Source organism: Bubalus bubalis, chromosome 3, assembly GCF_019923935.1.
Source record: "Bubalus bubalis isolate 160015118507 breed Murrah chromosome 3, NDDB_SH_1, whole genome shotgun sequence".
Classification (NCBI taxonomy): Eukaryota; Metazoa; Chordata; class Mammalia; order Artiodactyla; family Bovidae; genus Bubalus; species Bubalus bubalis.
In genome coordinates this window covers 63,404,659-63,418,357 of record NC_059159.1, presented here as the reverse complement: position 1 = coordinate 63,418,357, position 13,699 = coordinate 63,404,659, and the positions used below count along the sequence as shown (strand labels likewise).

Genomic DNA, 13,699 nt, shown 5'->3' with positions numbered 1-13,699 from the left:
CTGCTTATGTCACCCTAAACCACAAAATGCACTTTGATTTGTTTTCATCAGTGTTTAGTTTTTGATGAAATTTTTGAAACCTTTTCATCTCTTCCTTTCCTGGTGTGCCCATATGTGCATTCACATTCATTCATTCATTCATTAGTTAATTCAAGGCAGAGCTGAAAATTGATTACTAAATTTCAGGTGCAGAGGGACAGTTGTGCTCTAGTCAGCAAATTTCCCCATAAAGGGGCAGATAATCACTGGACTGCTCAGCATGGGGGAGGCATTTACCAACAGCCATAATACAGATTATTTCCCTTAAAAACTGTACAACTAGGGCTTCCCTGGTGCTTCAGTGGTTAAGAATCCACCTGCCAATGCAGGGGACACAGTTTCGATGATCCCTGATACGGGAAGATCCCAGATGTTGAGGAGCAACTGAGTCCGTTCACTGTAACTATTGAGCCCGTGCTCTAGAGCCTTGGAACCACAATTACTGGTCACACGTGCTGCAGCTACTGAAGCCCTCATGCCCTAGAGTCAGCGCTCCGCAACGAGAGGAGCCACCGCAGTGAGAAGCCGAAGCACCACAGCGAAGACCCAGTGCAACTAAAAATAATAAATTAAAAAAACCAACACCCCAAACAAGCAGAAGACTGCAAAACTGGCAGGCCCAGTTTAGAAAGAAAAAAACTGAGAGGGGAGCCAAGACTCCACCCCATATGATGACCCACACTGTTCGTCTCACACTTGTGGTTTTAAAGAGGTGCCACCTGATGGGATCCGGTTGTCTGAATCAGGTGTTGCTTATAAACTGCTTGCAGAGTGAAAGAAAAAATAATAGCAGGAGGGCATATATAGTCCAGGTTTAATCTGTGACCCCAATATTGCTGCTAAAACATGCACAGGACTCAGGAAAGCACTCAGAATGTGGATGGAAGGAGAGGTTTCTACGTGGCGCAAGCTCACCAGAATAGTATGCCTCAGAGATTTCTGTGTTATTCAACCAACACTCAAATTAAGAGGCTGTAAGCAAAGAACTTCCCCGGTGGCTCAGATGGTAGAGCGTCTGCCTACAACACGGGAGACCTGGGTTCAATCCCTGGGTTGGGAAGGTCTCTTGGAGAAGGAAATGGCAACCCATTCCAGTATTCTCACCTGGAAAATCCCATGGACGGAGGAACCTGGTAGGCTACACCCCATGGGGTCGCAAAGAGTCAGACACGACTGAGCGATATTTACCTTAAGCAAAGAAGTACAACTGCAGACATCTCCATTATAGTCCCTAGGTTACATGGCTTCTTCCCCACAGTACTTCTGGCAACTATGTGTTGGTGAGAAGACATAGAAAATGCAGCACACCACGAGTGCTGGGGGCACATGGAGGGGCAGGTGGCCCAACCGGAGGAGGCACAGCTGCCACTCAAGGAGCTGCAGGAGGAGCTGGGGTGGGCCTCTCGGTGCCCTGGTGGATGAGGGTGACCTACGACTGGGAGATGGGCATCTTCAGGACCCCCAACACCTACTACAGGGGTAGCTACTTCAAGGCACCTCAAGAGCCCCATCTGTGATCCCTGTGCCTGACACACAATGAGGCAGAAAAACATAAAAACCTTGAAATTTGGAGCAGAGATAGGTTTATTGCAGGTCCTGTAAGGTGACGGGTGGCTTCTGCCTTAAAAACTGTAAACTCCAAAAGCTCTCAGCAAAGCCCACATCTCGGAAAGGGGGAGGAGGGCATGGTGCGTTGTGGCAAATGTCTTGGTGTCAAAGCCTGTGTTTTTGAGGCAGGGCACCATCACAGTGCTCTTGTAAATGTCCACCAAACCAACTGTCCTCTCTGATCTGAAAAGAAAGGCCAGGCCCCCAGGTGCAGCTGCCACCCTCCCCTGCCCCCGTCCTGGCCAAGAGAAGGCAGAGCTCAGATGGTGCCTCTCAAGGCCAGGTCCCCAGACCCGTCCAGCGGTCATGGCTGAGGGGGCCGGGCACCTAGGACCCAGCTGGCCTCAGGCTCCTCAGGATGCCCAGACGTGGGGGCAGGTCCCATGCAGATGGGTGATGCCATCAGATCACAGAGGCGTGAATGGGGATTGGCTCACTGCCACCTGGAGGCCTGGTCTTGGCCAGCAGCCTTGGTGAGCCTCTGGAGCCCACAGGACAGAGCCCCCAGACTGCTCCTGGGCCCCCAGCTCATTCTCTGGCCTGAGGCTGTGTGAGAAGACAGACCCGCCTCTTATCTCACTGCTCAGCCTGACGACCACCGCTCCCCGACGGCTGGCTGAGTGGGCCACTAAGGGCTGCTCACTGACCGGGCCTGGGTCCCTTCACGCCTCCGACTCTGGGCCTGCTTTCAGATGATGGTGTGTCCCCGCGGTCCTTGCCTTTTCCTGCCTCCCGCTTCCACTACGTCGTGGAGGAGTTGGCAGGTGGAAAGGTGTTGGGCTCGCTGAGGAGGGAGGTGGTGCTTTCTGTGTGGGTCGCACCGCTCCGAGGGCAGCTGCCCGCTGTGGGGTGGAGGATGGAGACACGCATGTGCCGGGTCTGGTAGACGTAGGAGTGCACAGCTTGGTCAGGGGCTGAGAGGTCACAGGGAGGAAGGGCAGAGGAGGTAAAATAGAGCCAGGCACGGGCAGCCCGGAGCACGCCGCTGATGGTGACGGACGCTGCTGGCCCTCAGAGGGCCCCATCCGGGTGTCGGGCGAATGTCACGGCAGGACAGAGCGTGGTCCTGCTCAGCGCTGGGTGGGGCCTCGGGGGCCCCGCCCCCAGAGCAGCCGCAGTGCTTGCTGCAGCGGCCGCCGGCTCTCCCGGGCCCCAGCCTGCCTGAGACTCGGGGCCACACGCGGAGTCGACACACTGACCTGCAGTCACCTCTTCTCTCTTCCTTGCTTTACTGGGAATCAAAATAAAGCAACTTTATGGGGGCCAAAACGGAAAGAAAATGCAGCTCACTGAAAAGCAAATAAAGATGGCGCGAGGTGAGTGTCCGCTGCAGAGCGGCGTGGACGGCGGGCAAGTCTGGGTGAGGCTCCCGCACGTCTGTACATCTCTGCCTGCTCTGTTCTTTCTGAGGGAAGCAGAATCTCCTCAAGATCCTTCCACTTCCCCTCCATCTCCTTCGTGTCTTCCCTGTCAGTGGTTTAGTCGCTTGTTTTCCTCTAGAGCCTGTGGGTCCAGCCTGCGCAGGAGAAGAAACGCCTCCTGCGGGTTTTGGTCACTCATCCTTTCCCAGAGTGAGAAGCGGACATGAATTCCGTCGACAACTGTTTTTTCCTCACTGACTATACAAAGAAGAAGGTGAGCCAGGCAAGGTTCGTCCTCTGTCAGGAACCTTGATCCAGGAAGAGGGATTAGACAAGGTCAGAGAAACCAAAGAGGAGGAGGGAGGGACGTGGTGATGGCTATTGACACGGGAGATCTGACGGTGGGAGAAATCACACAAGTTTCGCCATGTCACTCCTTTGCTCCCTTTTCCCCACTGGGGCCCCCACCCCATAAGAGGAGGTCCACATGTAGGAGGCAGGCTCCCTGTGCACTCCTGGGTGTCAATGAAACGTGAATTCTCGGGTCTCATGCCCCACGTCACTCGGACAGGTCCTGTGTCCCTGTGCCCAGCTGTCCACTCCCTGCTGTGAACAGTTGTATTCTTCCATATCCCCACGCTTTGCACATGCAGTTTCTTTGCCCTTCCTGTCTGTTCTGCGTTTCCAACTCCAGCTCCTTGAAAACTGTACTTAATTTCACTTCTTGTTGGTGACCGCCCAGTCAATCAAATCCACTCCTTCTGAGGGCTTCCCTGGTGACTCAGTGGTAAAGAATCCACCTGCCAATGCAGGACTTATAGGTTTGACCCTGTGATAGGAAGATCCCCTGGAGAAGGCAGTGGCAACCCACTCTAGTATTCTTGCCTGGAGAATCCCATGGACAGAGGAGCCTGGCGGACTACAGTCCCCACAGTTGCAAAGAGTTGGACATGACTGAGGGACTCAACAACAACCTTCTTTGCAGGTATTTTGCTATACTCTCATTTTATTGAAGTATGAGGTAAGAGCCCTGTGAAGGTCAGGAAAGCAGGTGTGTGAGACAGGTGTGTGACAGCCTCTGTGTGGCAGACATCTGGCAGGGTGTAGGTCACGATCGTGGCAGTTGAGGAAGAACCAACCTGGTGTTTGAACCGGGTTTGAGTCCTGGGTGGGATTGGACAGGAGAGGGAGCCACACGGCCACGGCAGATGCAGACCTGTCTGTGACCTCCTCTTGCTCTCAGCCCCTGGCCCCAGACTCCTCCCTGGGCTGGGATCTCTTCAGTGAGGAGGCGTTCTGCTCTTTGCCTGGTTTTGTCACCTGTCTTATCAGTGGTCACTCAACGCCTGGGCTCTGCTTTCTGAGAAGGACTTGATAAAGTAATCAGTGTTGCGTGTTCATAGCCATTAACAAGTACACACAAACTATATATAGGTGTTACTGTTCAAAAACAAAAGTGGTAGGTCTGGGAAAAAAAAAACAAAAACCCTTATCTATAGAGACAGTGATTTTTATGGTTTTCATGACCATCAAGAAAAGTTTGTTGTGAAAATATTCAGAACCAGATAGACATTCCTTTTCTGGCACGTCTACTATTAGATGAGGGGAATTCTGTGAGTGTTGATACCCTTCATCATGGGTCCCAGCAAGTTCAGAGTTAAATTCTGAGTCATAGAAATACAAATGTTTTTAGTCAAAGCATGTTTCTGTCTTACTTTCTTATTCACCAGCAATGATTCTCTGAGTGCCTACTACATGCCTGTTTTGCAGGCTGGGGACACAGCCATGAGGAAAGGGGGCTTCTCTGCCCTAAGGAGCTGCCATTTTAAGAGGGAAAAATAAAAAGTGGAAGGGCTCCACTGTTGACTCAGACAGTGGAGAGTCTGCCTGCAATGCAGGAGACCCAGGTTCAATCACTGGGTCGGGAAGATCCCCTGGAGGAGGGAATGGCAACCCACTCCAGTACTCTTGCCTGGAGAATCCCATGGACAGAGGGGCCTGGTGGGCTACAGTCCATGGGGTCGCGAAGAGTCAGACATGACACACACACGCGAAAACTAGGAAACAGAAAGTGTCAGGCTCTGATTTCTTAGGCTTGGTTTGGTCGTCAATCTTTTGTTAGTTGATCTTGGGAAATTGTAATGTGTTTTCATCTGTTGGATCATCTCCCAAAGTTGTTAGGGAACAAGTGAAGCGGGACGGGCTGGATGGGTGTTTGCAGGCTGCCGTTGGTGTCACAGACCAGGCCGTTCCACTGTGGGAGCAGGGTGGCAGTGCCAGCAGGAGGACACTTTAGCCCAGCAGTGCTTCAGACTCTTGAGCCGTGCAGTGGGGAGCTGCGGGCACCCTCCTCCAGCCGGTGATGATGATAATCACATGTGATGCCAAACTCTCAGTCATGAGCAAACGTTCAGGAAAGCACAGGTTTGGGAGGGTCTGAAAAAAAACACCAGGAGGCATCGTAGCTGCCTGTCGGTCTTGACCTTCGGCAAGCAGCTATCCACAGCTGACGTATCCCAAGGAAGCACCGCTGTCAGGCGCTAACTCCCGTGGTCACCTGTGTCGTTGCATCCCTGTGCATATTTCATCCATTCTTAAGGAATTTCTTGCCACTCAATTTATAGGTTATTTCTAACTGTTAATTTTATGGTGCACAACTTCTCCCTAAGTTCACATTATCTGGCCTGTTGGACACATATTCAACTATGAAATATAGAGCCTATAAGTAAGTTTTCACTGAACATTTAATATTTTTTATGTGTATCACATTCTGACATAAGCAATTTTATCTTCTTAAATTGTCTCAGCATTGCTATCTTGGTGTTTGGGAAAACACTTATTTTTGAGTTCCTCAACATGTAATAGACTTATAAATGTATATGATTCACAGATGAATGCACAACTAATAGAAAAGACAGAAAGATAGATTTTAAAATTATGAATAACATTTGTGTTTAGAGTTGCTGACCTTGGGGGGTAATTATCTGAAAACAAGATCTATGCTGCCCAGGATAACCCTCTATTTTGTGGGTCAGAAAAGACTTGTGGACACCCCCTGCACCATCTCCAGAGGCAAGCACATTGGCTGCTGAAATGTATTCATAAAAAAATTCCCTGACTGAGAGGTTGAGGGAGACAAAGTACCTCATGAGAAGCAACAGGGTCTTGGAGGGAGAAGAATTCAGATGCAAACAATAAAAGCTCACCTTCCCCAAAGAATGCCATTTCCAAGTTTTGAGCTGAAGGCTTTCCCAAACTGATGATCTGACTTGCAGTGGTTGGACAGATCAGCTTTACAGTGCTATGAAAGTGATAGGCCTTCAGTAGAAATTGTACTAGGAAGTTTGAACTTGTTTCTTTTCCCCAGCCAGTGACATAATCCCATCCTCTCTGGAGATGCTGGGAAGTGGCCACTGTGCCCAGTCAGCCCCATGATCATGAGGGTAAACAACTGATGTACTTACAACTCTTCTGGACCCAGACAACCCCTCTGCTTTTCACTGTCAGTTCAGTAGTCAATGACTTACACAAGATACTCAACACGTTATTGAAAAGCAGGCTTTGTGTTAGATGGTTTTGCCCAACTGCAGACTGATGGAAGTGTTCTTGGCACACTGAAGGTGAGACAGGCCAGAACCTGTGGCCCTTTGCTGTAGTGCTTGCATCTGGACAGTCATCTCCTCAAGCAACAAAATACAAACAAACTATAAGGGCCTAAAAATAACTGCATGAGTGATAGGGGCAAATTATGGATGTGCATGCTCAGTCACTTCAATCATGTCTGACTCTTTGTGAACTTACGAACCATAGCCCACCAGGCTCCTCTGTCCATGGAATTCTTCAGGCAAGAATACTGGAGTGGGTTGCCTTGCCCTCCTCCAGGGGATCTTCCTGACCCAGGGACGGAACCCACTTCACTTACATCTCCTACATTGGAAGGCAGGTTCTTTACCACTAGTGCTACCTGGGAAGCCCTAAATTATGGATGGCAAGATACAAAGACACCACAAAGCCCAACTGCCACTTCTGAAGCATTTGAAACAAAAGCAGGTACATGCACATGCCCTCTGCACACACCAACACCAGAGGGGTGGGCAAGCCACCTAAGCCACCCTTCCAGCTCAACCCCTGGACACTCCACTACCCTCACCCCATATAACAGAGCAGCTTGACCACCCCCCTTAGGGAGCAAGTGATCAAGGGAACCTGTTGTTTGTTCTCGATCCCTGCCACTGCAGCAGAAGCCCTAGTAAAGCCTTGTCTGAATTTCTCCTCAGGCCTCTCATCAATTTCTATTGATTAAGGAGGCAAGAGCCCTGGTTAGTAACAAAGGTGGGCTGGGCTGGTAGGTAAGTGAGATGTATTCAAAGCATTTTCAACTTGGGATGGGTGTGCCGGGAGCGAGCCCCATGTAAGTCCAGGAAAATCTATAGTGAACCATTGGATCCTGAGAATAATAGGGTAAACACTGTTTTTCTTTTGATTATTTTGATTATCCAACCTATGGCATAAAAACATCCAATTGTTTGGCCAAAGTTGAACCGGCAAGAAATAGACTTACAGTTGAAACCTACGTGGAACTGCCATATTGTCTTTTCCCAGTGAGCACATTATGGATATTTACTTGAATAATTTAGATAAAGGGAGCACTTTTGCAGTAGTTTATGGAATAGTTTGTAGGTATTGATGAGCTACTACAATTTTGAAGGGGAAAAGTCTTTGATGTTAGAAAAAGACTGACAGGCAGCAAGGATCACTCAGTATTCTAAACCACAGGGGCCAGGTCCTTTACAGAGTCCAGACAGTGGCAGCAACATTTCACAGGGCATTTAAAAGTACATAGATACTTAGATATAAATACACAGGAAGGTTGCAAGATTGGAAATCAGGCAGTGGGCGCTGATTACATCTGTGGTGGGTAAGGAGTCATGCAGTTAGGGGAATCTTTGGTTGCTGTTATCTTTGGGGTAGGAGTGGAAATTCTGAGTGATTTCAATGTTTAATTTAGCATTTTGCTTTCTGTTTATTTTCCTATTTTTTTTATTTTTTTTTTAATTTAATTTTATTTTTTAAACTTTACATAATTGTATTAGTTTTGCCAAATATCAAAATGAATCCGCCACAGGTATACATGTGTTCCCCATCCTGAACCCTCCTCCCTCCTCCCTCCCCATTCCATTCCTATTTAAACAGTTACTAAAAGTATTAAAAACCATTGGTACAAAGATTCAGGACTAAAAATATTTTAAAATAAAACCCAAACTATTAAAACCAAATTTGCAAAAGCTTTAAAACATTTTTTTTTTCTTGTTCTGGAAGCACATGCAGTTCCTATATGAAATTTCTTCCTTCTGTTGAATTAACATTTTTAGGTTAGGTCCAACATGGAGCTGCTCCTGCCTGGGGCCCATGTCACCAAACCGAAGCACGGGGAACTTCTGTGTCCTTAAGGACACTCTCTACTTAGTCACTTAGTTGTGTCCAATTCTCTGAAACTCCATGGACTGTGTTCCGCCAAACTCCTCTGTCCATGGGATTTCCCAGGCAAGAATACTAGAGAGGGTTGCCATTCCCTTCTCCAGAGGATCTTCCTGACCCAGGAATCAAATCCATGTCTCTAATATCTCCTGCATTGGGTTCTTTACCATCTGAGCCACCAGGGAAGCCCAAGACCTATCTCTTCTCCAGGGGAACTTTCCTACCCAGGAATCGAACTGGGTCTCCTGCATTGCAGGCAGATTCTTTACCAGCTGAGCTACCAGAGACACTCTGCTTGAAATATTTGCATGCGGTCAGCCAGCCCCAAGCCAGGCCAGCGCTGGCTTCCCAGTTTACCTCCTTGCTCGTCTCGCCACAAACAACAGTGACTCTGCAACCCCAGCCAATCAAGTTATTTCCATTTTTCTCTTCCCTGTTCTCTTCCTATAAAGCTTCGTGCCTTCCTCCTCAGGGTGCAGCTCTTCCAAAAGAGGCTGTCCACTTCATTAAGGGTTAAACAAAGTGTGTTTATGTTACCTCAGTTGTCTTCTTTAATCGTCATTTATTTGTTTTTTAATTTCTCCAAGTATTTAAAGAAGTTTTTATTTTATTGGGTCTTCCCAGGTGGCGCTAGTGGTCAAGAATCTGCCTACCAATGCTGGAGACCTAAGAGATGCAGGTTCCATCCCTTGGTCAGGAGGATCCCCTGGAGAAGGGAATGGCAACCTGCTCCAGTGTTCTTGCCTGGAAAATCCCTTGGACAGAGGAGCCTTATGGGCTACAGTCCATGGGGCCGCAAAGGGCTGGACATGACTGAGTGCACACTCACACCACTGTAATAGCTTCACAATGTTGTGTTAGTTTCTGCTGTACAACAAAGTGAATCAGATGTAATCATCATTTTAAAATCAATCCTCCCTTCCTTCCTTCCTTTCTTTGTAATGTTCTTTTTACCAAGGGCCCTATAGGACAAAAGGCAAATATGAAAACTTTATTAAACCCTGTTTGATGCAAAAAAATGCACAACAATTTTATCAACTATTTCTTAATAAACACATGTGGATTCCACTCTTTCCTAATCTTTAAGCAAGTTGTCATCACAGGGAGGCATGGCATATTTTTTCTCCAGCTTTAAATACTCCCAGACATCAGAGTCTATCTGACAAGTTATTACAAATAGCCCATCCCCATGTGTGCTCAGTGTATTGTATCTCAGCTTCAGAGACATAACATAATAGCTGGTTTCATGCCCACAACAGTTATATGAAGTGTTTCCAGAGAAAGTGTTTGCAGTTACTGGTGTCCTCTTCAGATACCATCTTATCCACCATATTGAATCTGTGGGAGCTGCTGTACTGGAATTTAACTGGGGCATAGCCGTCACCTCCAGATGCCTGAATTACTGGCTAGAGCTCAGATATCACAGTTCCCTTTGATGTCACACACACACACATATATCAGTGAAGTGCAGGCTCTTGTCTTGGCTTTGGAGATTTCAGCTGGTATCTCTTTAAGTATGTGTCAGATTTATTTTGAATCTTGACTAATTCTACCCTCTACATTTAAACAAAAATGAGGTAAAGAAATCAAAGTGATTGTAACTGTCCCATGTAATCCAGATTTCTCTTCTACTGTTAAGTATGCTCTGACCCTTTCAGCTTTAGCAACACGCAGTGGTTTGAACGGAGCTGAGATGGGGACCTTAAGTCATTCTAGACATGGGAATGCAGGAGGACAGATCTGTGTGTTCTAGGAAATGTAATCATGTATTCACAGATACATATTGCCTAAATGAATCTCTTAGGCCTTGTCTGCTGTTTATAATGGAGGATGAAATGACAACCCACTCCAGTATTCTTGCCTGGAGAATCCCATGGACAGAGGAGCCTGATGGGCTTCAGTCCATGGGGTCCCAAAGAGTAGGACCCCACTGAGCACACACGGGGATGGGCTATTCGTAATAATCTGTCAGATAGACTCTGATGTTTAAAATATGGGTAATGGAGGTGGGTTCTGTCTTTGAGTAAAAAGTATATTGGAAACCATATCTATCCTGTAATAAGGATTTCATTTCTGCACATTCATGATCGAGGGAACTTGGTCAGTGTTAAATTGTCAGGCAGTGGGCTCTGGGTGTGGACACATTATTCATACTAGAAGGTAATTAGTATTTTTAGCAAATGTTGAAAAAGTAACATGAGCCTGAAATCATTCTGTATCAACGTCATCTATTGGATTCAAGACAATTTAATGTGTAACTTACAACAACATGATATAAAATTTTACTGTAAAGCTTAAATTTGACTGTACTATAGTTTCCCTTGATAAGCTTTATCTTTAAAAAAAAAAGGCAAGCTTTGTGCATAGATAGAATTTAAGATGTCTGCCTTTACTCTCAACATTTAAAAAATTCTCTGAAAGTGTAATTAACAACTTAAAATGTTACTACAACCTAAAGTATATCATTTGAAGCCATTTGTAGTTAGCTTAAGTATAGGCAGGGTTCAAATTAACAGCATTCTTACTTTCTTTAAAACAAAGCACAGACACAGACTTGATGAATGTTGGCTCCATCATTACATTTGATCCTTTTGGAATGAATAGCACCAATTTAGTTTAAGATTATTACAGACGAGGCAGTTCCCTGACAGCATAGGTAGAAACAAAGCCTGCAGGTGAATCTTATATGGTCTCTGTTCTTGAGATGAGTACAGAATTCCCATTACTTTTTCTCTCCAAATAAAAGAGAAATCAAGCCATCTTCTAAACAGTGCTATATCTTCTGGCAAATGACTATAATGTTTTCAGCATTTAATAAAAGTTTAAAAATATTGCCTTACTAGTTAGTACATTAAGACACATTTTACAGACCTTTTCGATCCTTGGCTCCTCGAGGACCCCCCAAAGGTGATGGCTCTCAGAGGACTGTTTCTTCTTTCCCGGGGGAGCAGAGGTGGCCTCGTCTCTTCGTGACACACTGCTTGGTCCGTGGTCACTTTGAGGCAACTATGGCCTCATATCCCATCTGTCCTCATCCTCCACTCAGCTATATTTGGTAACTGAACTCATGTTTCCGCAGACGGCCCTGGCCAGGGATTCCAGCAGCCCAGCTCCGAGGGCTGGGTTCTTAGAAATTAAAGGCTCTAAGTGTAGAGGGAACTATATTTATGGATCTAATAAACATGGGATTTACGCGTGTTTCTCTGCTCTCTGACCTTGTGACTGGAAATCACCACCTGTCTTTTAAACATATTCTCAATTAAAATGTGCAGTGTGTGAATCTAAGGAGAAAAAGTGACCCTCTTAAGGAAGGCTCTTCTGACTATAATCTTCTGCTCTGTGCATTTAACTTAGTCACATGGTAGATTATCCTAAAATATCCAGTAGCTATTTAGAAATTAAGGCACCTGTCAAATGGAGAGGAGAGCCCCCCGATCTCTCACTTCAATTTGTTAATTAAAAATTGTCATATGACTTTGTGTATATGCAGGACATAGTCCAGCACAGGATTAAGTAGACACGAGATAGACATGAACACACTGGAGCCTGAATCTTACACACATGGCAGTGCTGAGCACTCAGTCCAGGGCTTCGCACATCCTCACTGGCGAGCAAGTATCTGTTGATAGAATGAATAGATGTTGAACAGATATTGTTCAGGACAACGCTGAACTCTCTTACACTTGTAAAAAAATGTCTCATTGCGTATTCTGTAACATCACATTGTAACATGTTCTAATATTTTGAACTTCCAAAGAACAAAACAGAAAGCTTTTCTGTTCCAAGGTCAGGCAGCAGGGTCAAATAGAAGGGGCAGAAAATAATAACACAAAAGCTCCTGGTGCAGTAAATTTGGAAATGAAGTGCCACTTCTTCCTTTGTCTGGATAATATTGTTCTAGTCGATGCAGGTTCTTATCTAGATAATTTTTTTCTTTTCTTTTTAAAAATATTTTATTTTTTAAAAACTTTAAAAAATTTTTATTGGGAGATATTTACTTTCAAAGAAATTTTTTTCTGATGGTGGAACACTTAGAAAGGGCTGCTCTTAAAGTTTCCTTTACAGGTAATGCTGGTCCTTTCTAATCAGTCCTTGAAAATAGGCACATTCCTAGGCTGTTTCAATGCCTTGAGGCGGGTTGGGGGTGGAGTGGCTGGTAAAAACAAAAGTGTTTATATTTCCTTCTTACTAAAACCCTTAAGATAATAGTAAAAACCCAGAAGGATAAAAGTTGGGAGAGAAGACAGTAGAAGATTCTAGAAATGGACAGAATGGCTGGGAAATGGCTAATACATAAATGAATGGTTTAATTAAATTGGGAAGTTAAGTGCCTGCAGGAGGAGGTACCTTGGGGAAGCAGTGATTTGTTCAGAATTACAGAAAGACTGAAATTGGAGGCACCTGGCCCCACCCTGAACATCATTTTAATTGTCAAGTCTTGGTGTTGCTGGATTTGACTGAAAGAACCCCCCACTGAACAGTCAGACCTGCAGCTGTTTCCACACCCTTAACCCTTGGAGAGGACAAGAGCTGTGTTCTCTGGAGTGTACAAGACAGTCCCCAGGACCGGGGCCACAACACAGCAGAAGGAAAGGGTGAGGCCCAGAGTAAAGTTTCTGGGAGCTGGGTGGGGGGAAGGAGCAGAGGCTTGGACTAGTGTCCTATTTCTAGAACAGAGGAATGATGGGAATGTGGAAAAACAGTAACATTCGATATAGCTTGGCATTGCTGTGTCTGTGACATGAATATCTGTACTTCTGGTGTCTAAAAATGTCATGATCAAAAATTAAAGAAAACCTCTGTTGTGTCCTGCGGCAAAGTGCAAGTGAAAGAGATGACAGGAATCAAAATGTTGTGAGTTCTCCAGGGTGTTACCTTAGTTAAGGAAAGAGTTGCTGAGAGCAAGGAGGCTGGTGGTTACAAAGGCCAGTGGACAATGAATGCAGTAGCAATCTCCTCCCCTCCCTCTTTTCCCCATTCTCTCCTCCTCCTCCGTTTTAAGATAAGTGGATGCTAACCCTATGACCCAAGCTTCATCTCCATGTTTTAACAGATTTTATTGTTGTATTAATGGTAAATTATTCAGGAGGCACCACGTGTTTTTTCTATCTGCACCAGACTGCACCTAGGCAATAACTTGCAAATCCTGGCTGCATTTTAAAACCCACCTAAAGTGTATGCTAGGACGTGCACACTCGTACTAATATTTTTCT

General features: G+C 45.9%; 1 protein-coding gene and 1 long non-coding RNA gene across 7 annotated transcripts in view; one reads left to right on the top strand and one right to left on the bottom strand.

Annotated features, from left to right (window-relative positions):
• The window catches only part of PALLD (palladin, cytoskeletal associated protein), a 368,664-nt gene extending 357,159 nt beyond the window's left edge, over positions 1 to 11,505 (bottom strand). For 3 of the 5 annotated variants that reach the window (XM_025281294.3, XM_025281295.3, XM_006061825.4), the window contains exon 1: positions 11,358 to 11,504. The gene's annotated coding sequence lies outside the window, so the exon portion shown is untranslated. Of the gene's footprint in view, positions 1 to 11,357 lie in introns of all 5 variants that reach the window. The other 2 variants (XM_025281296.3, XM_006061826.4) reach the window with 2 other exon arrangements.
• LOC123332734 lies at positions 2,825 to 9,169 on the top strand. 2 transcript variants are annotated; one of them, XR_006549714.1, is made up of 3 exons: positions 2,825 to 2,963; positions 3,148 to 3,282; positions 9,111 to 9,169. It is a non-coding gene; the product is annotated as an uncharacterized LOC123332734 (long non-coding RNA). The 2 variants fall into 2 exon arrangements; XR_006549713.1 differs by having other exon boundaries at positions 3,148 to 3,344; positions 9,111 to 9,166.
• Positions 11,506 to 13,699: the final 2,194 nt, after the last annotated feature.